Source organism: Hyperolius riggenbachi, chromosome 1 (genome assembly GCF_040937935.1).
Source record: "Hyperolius riggenbachi isolate aHypRig1 chromosome 1, aHypRig1.pri, whole genome shotgun sequence".
Classification (NCBI taxonomy): Eukaryota; Metazoa; Chordata; class Amphibia; order Anura; family Hyperoliidae; genus Hyperolius; species Hyperolius riggenbachi.
In genome coordinates, this window is record NC_090646.1 from 135,016,301 (window position 1) to 135,029,588 (window position 13,288).

At 45.0% G+C, this 13,288-nt stretch overlaps 1 protein-coding gene and 1 long non-coding RNA gene across 9 annotated transcripts in view; one reads left to right on the forward strand and one right to left on the reverse strand.

The window, feature by feature from the left end:
• Positions 1-8,579, reverse strand: part of LOC137566407 (uncharacterized) — a 38,782-nt gene extending 30,203 nt beyond the window's left edge. For both annotated transcript variants that reach the window (XR_011030969.1, XR_011030968.1), the window contains exons 1-2: positions 8,420-8,579; positions 4,795-4,919 (exon numbers count right to left, since the gene is read on the reverse strand). This is a non-coding gene — a long non-coding RNA (uncharacterized lncRNA). The remainder of the gene's footprint in view (positions 1-4,794; positions 4,920-8,419) is intronic.
• EXOC1 (exocyst complex component 1) overlaps positions 8,518-13,288 on the forward strand; it is an 81,804-nt gene continuing 77,033 nt past the window's right edge. For all 7 annotated transcript variants that reach the window (XM_068278583.1, XM_068278585.1, XM_068278586.1 and 4 more), the window contains exon 1: positions 8,518-8,604. The gene's annotated coding sequence lies outside the window, so the exon portion shown is untranslated. The remainder of the gene's footprint in view (positions 8,605-13,288) is intronic.

Genomic DNA, 13,288 nt, shown 5'->3' on the forward strand with positions numbered 1-13,288 from the left:
AGTGCTGGCCAGCTTCCCTGCTCGCTACACAGTTTTTTGGCAGTTGGATAGAGAAACTGCCATTCACTAAGTGCTTTTGCAAATAAATAAATCCCTGAGAATCCCCATGAAGAGATGGACTAGTCCAAAACCTGCCGCTTCTGTCAGATTTCTACTACTTACTGTGACAGCAACATAGGAGAAAAGTAATTTATGGCTCATTTTACTCTGGAAAAAAATGTACTTCTTATTTGTATATGTTTGCACATATTTTAAATTTTACAATGTTTCTCTATAGTGCCCCTTTAACCCTCTGGGCGATACAATTATATCGCCCAGGAGGTGGCACAGCACTATTTTTTAAAATTTTTTATTTTTTAAATCATGTAGCGAGCCCAGGGCTCGCTACATGATAGCCGCAGCGCAGCGGCATCCCCCCACCCACTCCGATCGCCTTCGGCGATCAGAGTAAGCAGGAAATCCCGTTCAGAACGGGATTTCCTGCTGGGCTTCCCCGGTCGCCATGGCGACGGGGCGGGATGACGTCACCAACGTCATGGACGTCGTGACGTCAGAGGGAGTCCCGATCCACGCCTCAGCGCTGCCTGGCACTGATTGGCCTGGCTGCGCAAGGGGTCGGGGAGGGGGAAGGGGGCTGCGCGGCACGGCGGGTAGCGGCGGATCGGCGGCGATCGGAAGTTACATGCAGCTAGCAAAGTGCTAGCTGCGTGTAACAAAAAAAAAATTATGCAAATCGGCCCACCAGGGCCTGAGAAATCCTCCTGCGCGATATACCCCGAGCTCAGCTCGGGATTATCGCTCAGGAGGTTAAGAAATCTAAAAAATGCTGCAGCCCCCGAGTTTACATTTGGGGGAAAAACTAATCCACTCTGGTGTGCACCAGTCCATTGAAATACATTACCCAAGCAGTTTTCAAACCGCTAGCGTTTTTAAAAACGCTCCAGAACCGCTCTGGTGTGCACCAGCCCTGTGTGTTTTCTTATCTAAGGTTCATCTCAGGTTCTCTTTAAGGCATGGTTTAAGGCTCCAGGACCATATGCAATTATGTTTTTCTCCTTAGTTTTCTCCTGTCAATAAAATGCTTTTTAAACCACTAGAAAGCAAGAAAATAATCAAAATAATTTAGTTATTACTTTTTCACCTACTTTTTAGTACATTTTCAAAAGTGCTGAAAAGTTTTAAATAAATATTTAAATAATTTTAAATAGAAGATGAAAACTTATTTCCTGCGAGAAAACTCAGGAGAAAAAGTGAATAGCATATTATGGGGCCCAGGTCTCCCGTGCCTATAGGCGGTGGAGATGTAATTCCAGCCATGCTTCACCTGTTAGAGGACTGCTAGAAATGTGTGAGGATCACAGCCCTGCAAGGTGTAAAGGTGGCCATACAGCTCTCAACTTGGCGGGCGATTGACCATCCAATTTGATAATTATTATTGAATTGTATGGAAATTGGTGCAGCAAAGAGCATGCCTGATCAACGATATGACCAATTTTGTGGTGAAATTAGTCGCATGTATCGTTCAGACATGCTGCATGATGTTGGCCCGTTGTGGTCAATCTAGTGCATGTCAGTAGCGGATGAGCAATATCGGGAAGAGTGACGAACGCATTAAAACCCCTGGAGCTATTCTCCTTAATGTACAAATGTGCCCCATGTGTGGGCAGTTATACATTACCTGTCCTGTCGCCCATTCATCTTCAGAATCCCAGACATTGCTGGTTTCCTGCAGGAATTAGGGGCTGCACTGCAGATGGGAGCGATACCTATATACAGTGGCTTGCAAAAGTATTCGGCCATCTTGAAGTTTTCCACATTTTGTCACATTACTGCCACAAACATGAATCAATTTTATTGGAATTCCACGTGAAAGACCAATACAAAGTGGTGTACATGTGAGAAGTGGAACGAAAATCATACATCATTCCAAACATTTTTTACAAATCAATAACTGCAAAGTCAACACTTTGTGGAACCTCCTTTTGCTGCAATTACAGCTGCCAGTCTTTTAGGGCAGCGTTTTTCAACCGCTGTTCCGCGGCACACTAGTGTGCCACGGGATGTTGCCTGGTGTGCCGTACAGGTCTGGCCTCTCGCTCCTCCTCTCCCCGTGGCCGCCGCTCCTGTCACCTTATTATAAGCGGGCGGCCGCTTGTCCGATTAGATTCCCCCGTAGTAGCCGCTCTCCTCTGTGGCATCTCCTATTACAGTAGCGCGCTTGGCGGCTGCTGTAATGACCAGGAATCGGCACAGCGGTTCCCATGGACGGCGATGCATATCGCCGCTACAGGAATCCGCTGTACCACTTCCTGCTCATCACAGCAGCCGCCGAGCGCACGCTGCTGTACTAGGAGATGCCACAGAGGAGAGCGGCTACTACGGGGGAATCTAATCGGACAAGCGGCCGCCCACTCATGATAAGGTAACAGGAGCGGTGGCCGCGATGGGGGGGGGGGGGGGGGGGTACACCTACCCATACTAGTAAGCTATATTGGGCACTATACTAGCTATACTGGGCACTATACTGGGGCACTACCTACCTATACTGGGCACTATACTAGCTATACTGGGCACTACCTACCTATACTGGGCACTATGCTAGCTATACTGGGCACCATGCTAGCTATACTGGGCACCATGCTAGCTATACTGGGCACCATGCTAGCTATCTGGGCACTATACTAGCTATACTGGGCACTACCTACCTATACTGGGCACTATACTAGCTATACTGGGGCACTATACTAGCTATACTGGGGCACTATACTGGGGTAACTATACTAGCCATACTGGGGCAACTTAACTCCCTATACTGGGGCAACTATGCTAGCTATGCAGCCGCACCCCAGCCCCCCCCCCCCCCATAGCCTGCCACTAGGTCACACAAACAGCCGCGTTTGGGAAACACTGTTTTAGGGTATGTCTCTACCAGCTTTGCACATCTAGAGACTGAAATCTTTGCCCATTCTTCTTTGCAAAACAGCTCCAGCTCAGTCAGATTAGATGGACAGCGTTTGTGAACAGCAGTTTTCAGATCTTGCCAAAGATTCTCGATTGGATTTAGATCTGAACTTTGACTGGGCCATTCTAACACATGAATATGTTTTGTTATAAACCATTCCATTGTTGCCTTGGCTTTATGTTTAGGGTCATTGTCCTGCTGGAAGGTGAACCTCCACCCCAGTCTCAAGTCTTTTGCAGACTCCAAGAGGTTTTCTTCCAAGATTGCCCTGTATTTGGCTCCATCCATCTTCCCATCATCTCTGACCAGCTTCCCTGTCCTTCTCTGGGGGAGAGCATGATGCTGCCACCACCATATTTGACAGCAGAGATGGTGCATTCTGAGTGATGTGCAGTGTTAGTTTTCTGCCACACAAGCGTTTTGCATTTTGGCCAAAAAGTTCTATTTTGGTCTCATCTGACCAGAGCACCTTCCACATTTGCTGTGTCCCCCACATGGCTTGTGGCAAACTGCAAACGGGACTTCTTATGCTTTTCTGTTAACAATGGCTTTCTTCTTGCCACTCTTCCATATAGGCCAACTTTGTGCAGTGCATGACTAATAGTTGACCTATGGACAGATTCCCACACCTGAGCTGTAGATCTCTGCAGCTCGTCCAGAGTCACCACGGGCCTCTTGACTGCATTTCTGATCAGCGCTCTCCTTGTTCGGCCTGTGAGCTTAGGTGGTCGGCCTTGTCTTGGTAGGTTTACAGTTGTACCATACTCCTTCCATTTCTGAATGATCGTTTGAACAGTGCTCCGTGGGATGTTCAAGGCTTTGGAAATCTTTTTGTAGCCTAAGCTTGCTTTAAATTTCTCAATAACTTTATCCCTGACCTGTGTGGTGTGTTCTTTGGACTTCATGGTGTTGTTGCTCCCAATATTCTCTTAGACAACCTCTGAGACCATCACAGAGCAGCTGTATTTGTACTGACATTAGATTACACACAGGTGCACTCTATTTAGTCATTAGCACTCATCAGGCAAGGTCTATGGGCAACTGACTGCACTCAGACCAAAGGGGGCTGAATAATTATGCACACCCCACTTTGCAGTTATTTATTTGTAAAAAATGTTTGGAATCATGTATGATTTTTTGTTCCACTTCTCACGTGTACACCACTTTGTATTGGTCTTTCACATGGAATTCCAATGAAATTGATTCATGTTTGTGGCAGTAATATGACAAAATGTGGAAAACTTCAAGGGGGCCGAATACTTTTGCAAGCCACTGTAGTAATCAGGACTAGTGACCAGCCAAATTTTTGGAAACATTGTAATTAATTTTGTCATAATTTGGAATTTCAGGTTTTTATGCTTTCTATGTCACTATTGGAGAGATTACATCATTCCCTGTCATTCTGCTGGTGATGGAAAGTGAGGGATGATTCTCAGGTCAGGTAGGGGCACAGACTGCAATAAAATCTGACAGAAAATATCACATTTCTGTGCAAAGCAAAAAGTAAAATATTGGCTAGAGTGACCATGTGTGACACAAGTCAGGGGATGAGGATCAGGTCACCTCCACAAGGGGGGCTATACCTGGTAACAGAAGAGCCTGAGGCCATGCTGGATTGAATCTGATGGTGGAGTGGCCTGTGGCAGTGACTCATTGTTCCTTAACAATGAACAAGTCAGACATTGGATTGGAAAGGGTTAACAAGTATTTTGTGCACACAACTGCCACTCATTGAGTAGTGTCTCTTTTTTGAACCATTCCATTTTAACCCCAGAAATGGATGTACATGAAAATCCCAGCAGATCAGCAGTTTCTGAATGTGAAATACTCACTTCTAGCACAACAGCCATGCCACGCTCAAAGTCTCCCATTTCTTCCTCATTCTTGTGTTCTGTTCGAACTTCAGCAACTTGTCTTTGCCACATGTAGATGCCATGTGATTGACCAAATATATATACTGAATACAAAGAGAGAGATATATTGTCAGACTTGGAGAACAAGGATATGTAAATGACAGAGACACACACAGCAGACTGATTCACACAGGAGGAGAATAGGCCTCCTCTTTGCTACCACAGAGTAGACAGTTCTGACTGCCTTTGCTCTACATAGTTATCCTCCAGACATAAAGGCTCTGCTGGGCTTTCTTATGAAGGATCCCAGCGTGCTTTGCAAACATGACCAGAGGATTGTTATCTATAAGGTATTCTCACGGGGTGGTTTGTAATGGCATCCTCCATAATAATAAAATAAAAGATTGTAAACTCTGAAAAAATTGGTTGGTTAGAAAAATCACGAGAAAAAAAATTAGCAAATAAAGTTTAGCATGTACTGAATAGTTACACACATTTTTTTTTGGTTGAATACAATTTCACAATCCATCACACAGCATACAATTCTTGATAAAATTGGTCTGAATTTTCCAACATGTCCAATCTTAAAAAAAATTGGAAAAAAAAGGGGAAATTCGATGGATTTCTCGATCAAAAACAATAAAAGCTTTCGAGTTTTTGGGGAGAAATTATCGTATTTATCGAATTGGTGTAAAATTGGATCTTTTAATTGTATGGCCTGTGGCCTTAAGGGATATAAAATAAATAATGCAAACATAATGTATTATTGATCGGGCCTCATTTTAAGTTATTTTAGGCACACTTTTACTACACTACCATTACTGCAGTATAGTAGTCTGCATAGTCCTTTCACAAAAGATTATCCAGTCACAAAAATGGGACAGTAAAACTTTTTTTTTTTCTTGTAACTCAATTTTTATTGAAAAAGTTTTTTTTTGTTTTGTTTTTTACAACACAATCCTCTGAAAGATCAGGAAAATACAAAGCAATGGGAGGTCACAATATTCCAGACAAGATCATAAATGCAATACGACAATAATATATACTGCCTAAGGGCCCGTTTCCACTGTTGCGACGCGATTTCGCCGGCATCCCGACGCTTGTAAAAACGCATGCGGATGCGTTTCCGCATGCGTTTTTACCCGCGATTTCGCATGGCAGGGTGCCATGCGAAATTAACCATGACTCTGCCAGGGCAAAATAACATTGAAAAAGGTGCGAAATCGCACGCGAATCGCGGGTAAAAACGCATGTAAAAAACGCATGCGTTTTTCCTATTAAATACATTAGCGGCGATTCGCATGGATTCCCGACGCAGGCGAATTCTGTGGGTCCCGTCGTGCAGATTTGGCCCGCCGACAAATCGCTCCCGCACGCCGCACATATGGAAACAGCCCCGGCCACTTCAATGTACCAAGCGAATCCGCATGTCGGCGCCGCATGCGGATTCGCTATGGTGGAAACGAGCCCTAAGACAACAGAACCACTGACATGGGAAACAGAAATAATGGTTACTATTGAACCAACCCACAATAAAGTCAAACCAAAAAAAATATATGAACAGTGGTCAAAACACATAATTAAAAGTACAATACAAAAAAATAAAAATGTTATCTATTACCCCTCCCCCTAGCACCCCTTCCAACATAAATATCAACCTAAATCCCCCCCCCCCCCCCTCAACCCAGGACCAATAGCAAGACTCAATATCTAAGCATCATTCTCTGTCAATGAATGCTCATAATTAAGATCTCAGAAGTCCAAGTCCTTAGAGAATCTCTTGGTTTGTTCATGAGTTACAGCGGTCAAATACTCCATAGTCCTTACATATCTGATCCTTCTAATGACCTCAGTCAATGAGGGGCATACCCTGTTCCTCCAATTAGAAGCAATTACCACCCGATTCGTGGTTAATATGTGATTCAACATTTTCTGAGTATATTTTCACAAACCGTTCGAGGGTCTACCTAGAACGTAAACCCAAGGGAACATTCTTCCGTATAAACTGTTTAATCAGTCTCTGAACCTGGACCCATAACTCTTGTATCGTAACACAGTGCCAATATAGGTGAGTAATAGTACCCACCTCCCCACAATCCCTCCAGCAACCATCTGAATCCTGTGGGGAAAACCTATGCAGTTTATGGGGGGTATTGAACCAACAAAATACAATTTGAAGTACAACTTTTTTAACGTTTTTTTAAAACACCACTTTGAAAATGCAGCATAAATTGTGATAGAGGCCACATACCCAGTGGTGTGTTGCAGTGCATCATAACGGCTTGTAACGCAGCGTGCCTCGTGGCAATGCACCACTTATAGTGATGTTCACAGTGTAGTGGGTACATTGCAGTATAAAAACACACGCATTAGCAGGTACAGTGAAGCATGCTTTTCACTGACTTCATGCTTCATTGTATTACGATGCAATGTGTAGGTAACGTGTGGCATCACTTTCCTGATCTGTTGCATTCCTGCTGTCACAAGGAACACAACATAACAGCCACTGTGAACGTGGCCTTAGTCAAAGTCCCTCAATTACACGAGGTATCCTCTGCTTACAACTGTTGGCAGAATGTATCCTTAATACTGAAGAGATGGGCCCAGGTTGATATCTCCTGCTTTCCTGATCCATAAGCTTAGATATAAACACTTTCATTCCAGCGCAGACTTGGGCGCAGCAGTGAGTAACTTTAGCGCCGTCCGAAGACAGAGCTGAAGTTACTTATAAAACACTGTAATTCGGCCTCCAGCAATTGCTGGAAGCCAAATTATTTCATTCCCCACCATCCATGGCGGCCTGGAGGGGGAATAGTATTTAACATAGATGGGAATTTGTGCAGGAGCAGGATAAGCCCTTATCCTTTAGATTGTAAGCTTGCAAGGGCAGGGCCCTCCTCCTAATGTTTATTGTTTTTGTCGCAATATTTGTGCTGCTTGGGACTCTGTTGTACATTTTTTGGTTGTATCCATGTTCCCCTTGTTGTCTTATTGTGCTTTGTAAAGCACTGCGTAATATGTAGGAGCTATATAAATAAAAAATAATAATAATAGGCTGTATCCTGCGTCCATTTCTCTCGTACGCCTTAGATATTGGATCACCCTTTTATACCTAAACTTCCTGTGTATGCTGCTGCCTGATTACTGAGAGATAATGTGTGACTTGCTTGTGCATGGCTGCAGTGCCACAGTATCATCCAGGCTGCACAGAAATGTGGACAGAGGAGCAGACTATCAGTACTGTACCTGCAATATTGAGACCTATGCTTCCTGTACAAGCTGTTGCGTGATTATTTCATGCAAATCCCTACATATTGAGAACTGTGCATCTAGCTTAGATACTATATGTGTTTTCTTGCTGAAGCATTGAAATGAATAAAAATGCCTCCCAATTATTGACTGAATTAGGAGCCAGTACCATGGTATACTTTATGTGCTTGAGTATGACCATTTCTGATTCTGATATAGTAAACGTCTGATATAGTAAACTTCTTTGCCCGTTCCCTTGGAGTTTACTATAAGGGATTCTACTGTACATATAAAAGTAAAAGCCTCATGAAGTACATTTCGGCCAACACCAAGACTTCAATATGGACAGGCTTACCTGAACTACATGCTTGACATACAGAATTAAAGATTATGAATAAAGCTAGCGCGATTTGAAGTTCCTCCCTTCCTACTTCGCAAGGGTTTTCTGGGAGATGTAGTCCTGTCAGGTGACTGGAAGCGGTGCTGAGCAGTGAGAAGGGCTCTGGTATATATCCTTCCGGGAAACACAGGCGGACAGCGGTGAGTGTGTCAGGGCGGCAGCGGGCAACGCTATACGGCGGTGACGTAGAATTTAGACTATGGGAGGGCAGTGGTCTATTGAAGAATATTTAGTGATAGCTATGCTCATCTCTGGCCTACTGCACAGTATATGATCACTCCCTGCATCTGGTGTTATGACATGAGCAAGAGCTTCTGCTGCACAGTGCAAGGCATTTTCTGACTAGAATAGACTAAGCAGGCTATTTATAAGGGACACAATGGCTATAATGTGGTGTCACACCCACCACTTGTACCCAGCTCTGTATCCGATTCCTGACACTGTTGCTGTGTTGATAAGAATGTTTAATTCTGTTCTCTGGATCACTGTCAAATATGGCACTCCCATCTGTTTACTTCACATAAAAGTTTTGGGGACCATCAGCTGGGTACAGGTATTGCACATCTGGGCCATCACAACACCACAGGTCAGGCCACTGTACTAGTGGCATATTTTGCAGTCAAAATGGGCATCCTATAGGGGAAGGTTAGTGGTAGGCAGAGGAGATGGGAGGTTAGTGTTAGGCACAGGGCTGGGCTGAGGCAAAGGCAAGAGAAGTTCCAGCCTCAGGGTGCAGTGTAGGAGGGGCGCACGACTTACTCAGCTGTCATTCCCCTATTGTGTTTGAAGTAGAAAGAAATAAGAAAAGGGGACATATGGCAGTGACTGCAAGCCAGATAACTAGAGATTAAGGTGTTGGGGGTTCTGGGGCGCCTCTTAGTCTAATCGCAATCAGTGTGTGACGGCTGGGGATGGAGGGGCGCACTTTGGTGTCTCAGCCTTGGGTGCTGGAGGACCTTGTCCCGGCTCTGGTTAGGTAGAGGAAGGGTGGAGAGTAGTTTTAGGCACGGGATAGGGTAGTTTAGTTTTAGGTACAGGATAGGGTAAGTTAGGCTTGGGGTGGGTGGAGGGTAGTTTTAGGCACAGTATAGAGTAGTTTAGTGTTAAGCACGGGATGGGTGAAGGGTTTTAGGCACAGGGTAGGTTAGTGTTCGGCACAAAGGTTGGAAGGTTCATGTGAGGTGGAAGAATGGTAGAGGTTGCACATTCTGATGAAGTTGCAATTATTTTCACTATAGGTAGCATTTTGTGCAACCTGTCAGAATTTGCACCCCATTGGAAAGGAATGGTAGAGGTTGCATTTATTCTCACCACACCCCTGTATTAAAATGCTCTTATCATGAAGTCTCAGAAGCATGTGACAGTGTTATAATCAAGATTGGAAACCGATATTCTTTTTATTTTTTTCATAGATATTATTTTTATAATGTAAAAAATCCTGGTGGAACATGTGATCAATTAATTTGTCTTGCTAGTCTAGTTTAGGGGACTAAGCAGGAATCGCTATTGGGAACAGTCCTCCAATCACAGCACCCTCTACAATGTGAAGCATTGTGATTGTGTAGATGGAAAGGGTGCTGTCCATCCAATCATGTTAGCAGAACTTCCCTATTTCCTGATGGGTCCCTAAAAGTGAACCTAAACCCAAATTAAAGAAAAGTTTCACTTACCTGGATTTTTCCTTTTAAAAAAATACAGGTTGCCTGACTCTCCTTCTGATCCTGTGCCTCTAATACTTTTAGCCACAGCCCCTGAACAAGCATGCAGATCAGGTGCTCTGACTGAAGTCAGTCTGGATTAGCTGCATGCTTGTTTCAGGTCTGTGACAGCCAAAGAGATCAGCAGGGCTGCCAGGCAACCGGTATTGTTCAAAAAGGAAACATCCATATCCCTCTGTTTAGGTTCCCTTTAAGCTAAGTGACATAATTATAACGACCGTAGGCGGTCCACTTCTCCCCCCTTCTGCATTGGAGCAGTTTAATACATTCCGGCTCCAGAAAAGATTTAGCAGTAGGGGATGCAGAGGTTGTGACCGCACCGGGGCCCTTGGGCCAGAGGGGCCCACTAAGGGCCCTCCTCCATCCATCTTATTAGCTTTTTATTTGTGATGTGCTGATAATGAACATGTTTGCATTGAATAGTGGTAACCCTGAAAGGATACCTTAGCCCCTTTTAAAAAAGGGGGGGGGGGGGGGAGAAGGCTTGTGTGTGAGGCTCTCCTCATGCCCACCACTCCCCACGTTCTCCCATTGCCGGGCAGTGCTTGTGCAGTGCTCACCAACCCTCCTGACCCAGTAGTAGCTTAGGGGGGTGTCAGTACAATATAATGTAAGAGAACGGGGGTTGGGGGCATGGGCAGGAGGCTAGCCTCATACACATGGCTCTTCCCCCCCCCTCCCCCCCTTTTTTAAATGCGCTAAGGTATCCTTTAACAAGTCATTTCCTTACTCTGATTACATCTTTCTGACACTGGCTGTCCTTGGTAGGTTTTGGGACTCCATATCAATAGGGTGCTTGGAGGCCCCCTATAAAACTCGCACTGGGGCTCCAAACTCCTTAGTTACGCCTCTGGGCTCCAATGCTGCGCTGGGTCTCTTCTGATCTTCCTCACAGACACGTTCTATGCTGCATACCTCTGGCTCCAAATGCATGTCACAATCACGTTGCTGTCCCCTGGCTCAAGCTGCTGACAAAGTTTCAACCAGAATCCCTGTCACCGGTGTGCTCCTCTGGATGGGAAGGCACTGTGCTGCTGTTCTTTTACTGCCTACAATGATGCACATTTTGAAGCTCTCAAGGGCCACATAAAATGGCTAGGAGGGCCGCATTCGGCCCCCTGGCCTTGAGTGTGACACCTGTGCTGTAGGATAAACCAGGATGCATACATGATACATGATGCATGCTAATGCTAGTGTGATCAGCGCCCTAAATTGTGCAGCCTGGTCAAATGCTTTAGGCTACTTACACACCAGGACGTTACAGGCGCACGTTAGTGCAGCCTGTAACGCAGCCCACCGCACAGCACTACAAAGTCAATGAGGCTGTTCACACTGCCCACGTTGCATTACACAGTAACGCTGCACGTTCGGGCAAAGTGCAGCGTACTGTGCGTTCTGAGCGGCTTAAGCCGCGTTAGACTGTTTGCACGTGCTCGTTGGGGGGCGAGAGGAGGCGGGGAGATGCCGCTACAGTAGCCGCGCACATGGCTACTTAATATGCACTGCACTGGCGGCTGCTGATTGGCCGGCGGGACCACGTGATGCAGAGTGTCTCACTCCGCATCACGAGGTCCCGCCGGCCAATCAGCGCCACTCTGGTAGACCTTATGCGGATAGAGCCGCCTAACGCGGCTCACTCTAACGTCCTCTCCCGCACCACCATGCGTTGCGTTATGCGACCTTACCGTCCCCTCTAACGCAACGTCCTGGTGTGTAAGTAGCCTTAAAGTTGCTTTTCTTTTGAAACCTATTATTTTGGAGTTGATCATCATTAATTTGAAACAAAAGATCATTAATGGGTCAGCAGACGATTTAAAGCAGGAGTCCTGATACTATGGTCTTTGGATGAGATACAGCACACGGGGCCATATGAAATTAACTTTTTCTCCTGCATTTTCTCTTAGGACATAATTTTTCATTTTCTATTTAAAATAAATGTTCAGCACTTTGCAACTGGAAAAGTACTAAAAGGTTGGTGAAAAAGTACTATCAAAATTATTTTGAGTATTATTTCTTGCTGGTGGTTTTAAATGTATTTTATTGACAATTTTGAAAACATCACCTAGGAGAAAAAAGCAGGTGAAAAAATTAATTGCATATGGGCCACTGAATCCTGTCTACTAGACCCTCAGGTCAGTGGCTAAGTTCATATGGTCACAGTGGATCTGATGGGCAATCTACCACAATGTACTTATTGAAAATGGACTTGTGTGAACAAATCCTATAGCTAACATAGGAGCTGTTGAAATATCTGTTTGTCCCTTTTTACGGAAAACTGTCCGTTATCCCTACTGTGAACCTAGCCCAGCATTTAGAATAAAATAATTCTTAGCAAAATGTATCACCCAAAGAAAGCCTAGCTGGTGGCCAAAAAAACAACAATCAATATATACAGATCATTTCGTTGTGATAAGTAGTAATAAAGTTTTATATGCAAATCCCTACTGTGAACCTAGCCTGTGTGTAATTGCTGAACGTGATCATCAGTAGCAGCACTCATTGCTTCTCATATTCCTCTTGTGCTGCTTCCATCCTTGCTGTCATGCAAATGGATAACAATAATTGTTGATGGCTGCTGATGGTTCCCATCCAAAGCTGAACTTAAAGTGAACCTATACGGAAAAAAAGTGTCCCTAGGGGTCCTTATCTTGGGAGGGGGAAACCTCTGGATCCTAAAGAAGCTTCTCCCGTCCTCCTCAGTAGAGATGATCCAGTGGTGGAAGCCCCAAAATTCTGCTTGTTTGCGCTTGTTGGCACTGCACGCAGGCGCACTAGCGTCTTTATACTCAGGCTCCGAAAATAGCCGAGCCTGATCAGGTCTGCTCTACTGCGCAGGCGAGAGCCTATTTCTGCCAGTGACCGAGTGGAAAGCCTCCAGTGCGCCTGCGGCAAATGTTATTGTTTCAGGGTTTTTTTTGTGGGTGCCAGTGCTGGATCAGGCTGGCTGAGGAGGACAGGGTAGACTTCATTACGACCCAGAGGCTTTCCCCTCTCACGGTAAACCTGTTGGACCGGAATCGCATGTAAAATCGGATCAAAATCGGAAACGCATGTAGTGTGCAAGAGGCCTTAAAGGGGGGAGGGGGGTGGGACTTAGTACACCTTA